Source organism: Erythrolamprus reginae, chromosome 2 (genome assembly GCF_031021105.1).
Source record: "Erythrolamprus reginae isolate rEryReg1 chromosome 2, rEryReg1.hap1, whole genome shotgun sequence".
NCBI classification, from domain to species: Eukaryota; Metazoa; Chordata; class Lepidosauria; order Squamata; family Dipsadidae; genus Erythrolamprus; species Erythrolamprus reginae.
In genome coordinates, this window is record NC_091951.1 from 200603907 (window position 1) to 200609404 (window position 5498).

Consider the following 5498-nt stretch of genomic DNA (forward strand, 5'->3'; position numbering starts at 1 on the left):
TGTTCCCTCGATTTTCGCGGGGAATGCGTTCCGAGACCGCCCGCGAAAGTCGAATTTCCACGAAGTAGAGATGCGGAAGTAAATACACTATTTTTGGCGATGAACAGTATCCCAAGCCTTCCCTTAACACTTTAAACCCCTAAATTACAATTTCCCATTCCCTTAGCAACCATTTAGATTATTACTCACGTTTATTTATTAAAGTTTATTTTAAAAAATGTTTTTTAAAGGCAGGCAAAAGTTTGGTACTGACATATGATGTCATCGGGCGGGAAAAACCATGGTATAGGGAAAAAAACCGTGAAGTATTTTTTAATTAATATTTTTGAAAAACGGTGGTATAGACGTTTCGCGAAGTTCGAACCCACGAAAATCAAGGGAACACTGTATTATGAAACCTGGACAAAATGGTACCAATGGAAAAAAAAAGAAACTTAAAAGAAGCATTGAAATAAAATATTAAGAAATCTAAAAGCAATTAAAAGACAATGCCGATAGGAATGTATATATGATGTAGATTTATCTGTAAATATGATTATGTACAGTACTGGTTTTTTTTTTAATGGAAAAATTTAATATGTATATATATATATACACATACATATAAAATGATGAGTGGAAGAACAAACTGTAGCCGCCCTGAGGACATGAAAGCAGCTCTGGAGAATGTCCTTTTGTTGTGACAGAAAAGACTCAAAGGTTAGTAGCCTGGGCATGTTCTAGAAGGCTGTTAACAGGAGGTGAAAGAACCATAAAATGGAGACACACACAGTGCTGGCCTCCAGGAAACAATGGAACAGCAAGGACCATGGATTGAAAAGACACAGACGAAGGGAGGGGGAGTTAGTTAAAATAGGCAACTCAGTGTCTGATCTAGTATCAGTTAACAGTGGTGTTCCTCAGGGCAGTGTCCTAGGACCTACACTTTTCCCGAGTTACATAAATTGTGTGATCCAAGCAGAAACTGCTCACTTAGACTCAAGGCTTTCCAAAACTCCTAGTCCAGCTAATAATTGTTGCGAGGCCAGTAAACTCCCCCCAAGCATCGTATTTTTAATTTGAAAAAAGGAAAAGTGGAAATAAAAGCAAGCTTAATCAGAAAGAAGAGTAGCTACTCTCAGGCATAACCAGATGAATGTTCAAATCTGCTAAATGCATCCTGTCTTTCAGTTCAAACGCCAATCATGTTGCAGGTATAACTGAGAAACAGGCATATCAGTAATTTGGAAAGAGGAGAAAATCTATCATCTGACTATTAACAATGAGAGAAACACTGATAGCCATTATGTTATGTACTGCCATACAGAGCACGAATTTGCATGGCTGCCACCGATTGGCTAATCTAATCTGGTGGGAGAAATGAACGGCTGTCAGTGGCTGGCTTGGTTTCAGGGAAACTCTTAAAATCCAATTATCACCCAGAAACACTCCTGGAGTCAAGCAAACTGATTCAGACACTAATAATGGACAAGCTGCTGTTTGCAGAGAACTACCTGGGGGACCGCAAATGGGTGAAAGTTACAGTCCTTGCAGTGACCAGGCCGAAGTCCTACCACGTTAGACTCAATGACAGCCAAGTGTGGTGAAGGCGCATTGACCAGCTAGTAGACTAAGAGACTCCTGCCTTCGCCAACTGGAGAACACACAGCCGCAAGGAAATGAGGCACAGAGGCAAGAATGGTGCACATTTCTGCCCCAAGGACCATTCAAAATAACCCATGATGAGAGCCAGGCCTACCTATAAGAGACCAAGACAACCTATTCTCAAGGAGGAGTGCGAATCCCTACCTGCAGGTACAGGAATCCAGCGAAGTCAACTGGGTGCAGAGGTCGGAGACGCCTAGACTTCAACCGCCATGCCTGCAGGTCGATTCCAGATTATTCCACAAGTAGATGCCGGAGCAGCAACAGGCATATCCACTCCAGTCAAAGGCTCACGAAGAACTGAATCGTGCAGGCCCAGTAGGACTGTAAGGTGCCCTGTTTACTTACGTGATTACATGACCTACATCAACTCATGATTGGACGTTCCAGGAACTAAGAGAAGAGGGGTGTTACGTACTGATGTACAGAGCACAGATTTGCATGGCTGCCGCTGATTGGCTAATCTAGCGGCGAGAGAAAAAACAGCTGTCAGTGGTGGGCTTGGTTACAGGGGAGCTCTTAAAAGCAGCTTCCCTGCAGCCATCCGACAGTTCATATTGCATTCAGTTAGGAGAATAAAAGGTGTTGTTCTGTCGGGCTCTCTGGTAGAATCCTCCCAAAAATTCACAGGTACAAATTTCAGACACACACACGTTCGAAAATTTAAAACAATGTTCTTTATAATGAAAATTCACTTAAACCAAGCCCTCTTTTGGTATAGCAAAGAGCACTGTCTCCAAACAAACTGGTAATTTGTACAAGTCCCTTATCAGTTCTGTGATACTTAGTTTGCAGCTGTGAGGCAATTCACAGTCCTTCTTTCACAAAGTGAAACACACTTTGCTCTGGTTTAGTTTCAAAGCGGGGAAAATCAGCACACAAAAAGTCAAAGTCAGTAAAGCAGTCACGAAACACAACAATCAGATAATCCTTCACAATGGCCAAACCCACAGGCTGCTATTTATAGCAGCCTCACTAATTACCACAGCCCCACCCAACCACAGGTGGCCTCATTTTCTTTGATAATAATCTCTCAGTTGTTGTTGCCTATGCATCGCTCTCCTCATGCGTGGCTGTATCATTAACTCTTATTCTGAATCCAAGGAGGAGCTAGATAATTGATCTCCTTCTGAGTTGTCTGCCACACTCTCCTCCTCCCTGTCACTCATGTCTTCTTGGTCAGAGGAGCCTTCATCAGCAGATTCCACCGGGGGCAAAACAGGCCTGCAGCATGTGGATGTCTCCCCCACATCCACAGTCCTTGGGGCAGGAGCTGGGCCAGCGCTAACCACAACAGGTGCTGAACTGTTTTTGTGTCCTGCTTCTTCTTTCTTGCGCGAATCTAACACATTAGACTCGTTCCCAGTGCCAAACTTCAAATGCAGCATTTGTGATGGGAATCCACTTAAAAAGCAACATATATGTGAAACCTTCAATGTGACTCAAAAAAATCTAGGACCGAGGTGGAGAACTTTCTACCCTTTATGACTTGTGGACATCAACTCCCAGAATTCATGGCTGGCTCAGGAATTCTGGGAACTGAAGTCCTCAGGTCATAAAAGGGCCATAGTCCCCCATCAGTGGTCTAGAAGTCACCCATAATAAACCCTTTTCTAGAGTACCAAAGGAATGGCAGCCATCTGTCTTCCCTCCTTGTATTCAAGACTGACAGTTCTTTTCCCAAGATGTAATATTAAGCAGAGCTTTTAGATTCTTGTTCCTCAAGTTAACTGCTTAATATTACATCTTGGGAAAAGGACCATTACGACCACCAAACATCCTTTCAACTGAAGCATCTATGTGTAGGTAATTTAGAACCACCAAATCTACTTCCACTTGCTTTTTCTGACATGAGGAACTGCTAGCTTGCCTCTTTTATTAAGCCGACCAGTCTGTGACTGCTTCCTGTTTCGATAATTGTCAGCCCCTTTTATCACCGAGAAATGTAACCCTCAGCCAAGATCGAAAAGGTGAGAAGTCTTCATTGGATGGCAAGTCAAAGTCTGCCGTCTAACCAGAAGAAAAATGTTTACTTTGACAACTCTACTGCCTATGGAGCGATTCCTGAGGTACCTTATAGCAGTGTTTCCCAACCTTGGCAACTTGAAGATATTTGGACTTCAATTCCCAGAATTCCCCAGCCAGCAAATGCTGGCTGGGGAATTCTGGGAGTTGCAGTCCAGATATCTTCAAGTTGCCAAGGTTGGGAAACACGGCCTTACAGTACAGTATGCAATCCAAAACCAACCATGGAATTGCCATAAAAACAGTTGCTGTCTAACTAAAGACATTCTTCTGATTCAAACCTCTTTGAAAGAGAGCTGTCTTCTCATTTTCCAAATGCCAAACAAGTGGGGGCAAATCTAATATTAAGGGCCGCACTGTTCCAGCCATGTCGTTCTCTGGATTCCCATCCCCTAATCATATACAGTAGATACCCTTTCCTGTTCTCTCAGCCTTCCAATGACAGAGCGGGAAAAAAAAACAAAGTAAAATCCAGCTCTGCATCTCTCACGTTGTCTCAATTTCATGAAGTATGGTACAATACTGCCACCACATGGCAAGAGGCTGAACTTCGCTTCCAACAAGTTGCTCTGCTAGAAAGACCAAGTGTTCACCTATCACAGTGATGACATAGAAACATAGAAGATTGAAGGCAGAAAAAGACCTCATGGTCCATCTAGTCTGCCCTTATACTATTTCCTGTATTTTATCTTAGGATGGATATATGTTTATCCCAGGCATGTTTAAATTCAGTTACTGTGGATTGACCAACCATGTCTGCTGGAAGTTTGTTCTAAGCATTTATACTCTTTCAGTAAAATAATATTAATATGATGAACCTAAAAGGGTGTATGTGGGTGTGCTAGCATGTGTTCACATGCCTTCCCCACACACATGCACCCCACCCCCTGCAGCCTCCTTGCATGCGCACAATTCACCACCACCCCCATCCCCATCCATGTGCATAGGCCTCACTGAAGCTTGGGACTTTTTTGCACCTTCTGGAGTACAAAAAAATAGCACAACGGACAAACCAGAAGCACATTTTCCAGACTTCTGGTTTGTCCGTTGGGCTGTTTTTTTGCAGTCCAAGGTTTCAGGGAAGCTTCCCTAAACCCTCCGGAGTGCAAAAAACAGCACCACAGGTAAACAGGAAGTGTGTTTTCCAAACTTCCTGTTTGTCCATTAGGCTGTTTTTTGCACTCCGGGGCTTCAGGGAAGCTGAAGCGCCCAGAGGACAAAATGGCCTTTCCCAAGGCCGAAAATCAGCTGGCAAGGGCATGCATACACACTGGAGCTGGCATAGGGCAATGTCTCGCGTGCCAATATGGCTCCGTGTGCCACCTGTGGCACGCGTGCCATAGGTTCACCATCACGAACTTATCAGAAGCAATAATATAGTGATATTATTTTTTTAAAAGATAGTATGAATATTTACACTTCTCAGATTAGGTATTCATAATTATACAACTACTGTATAAAGCTTTCGAATTTTATATTGGTTTGAGTATTTATATTTATTAGATTTCATCGACTTCAGAATTTTGGGGAATGTTGGCAAACCCAGACAACTGCTTTTAATGCGTTGAAGTATGAGTATGTATTTGAAATCTATCAATGAGAATTGAAGCTATAGCTTACACTGGTCTACAAGGAAAAAGCCTCAGAAATGGAAGTAACTAAATTTTACCAGAACTGGGTCACTAATAAAGGAAAATTAAGTCCTGCATATTAATTATCTCGTTTCCAAGATACAGCTTCAGGTCAAAATTGTATCAAAATAATTCAAAATTACAAGGAGGATATGCAATTGTGCTCCATAACTTTTGAATGGTGCCACACCAATCATC

At 42.5% G+C, this 5498-nt stretch overlaps 1 protein-coding gene across 1 annotated transcript in view; it reads left to right on the forward strand.

The window, feature by feature from the left end:
* The window catches only part of PORCN (porcupine O-acyltransferase), a 298654-nt gene that overhangs the window by 64279 nt on the left and 228877 nt on the right, over positions 1–5498 (forward strand). The window lies entirely within an intron of this gene.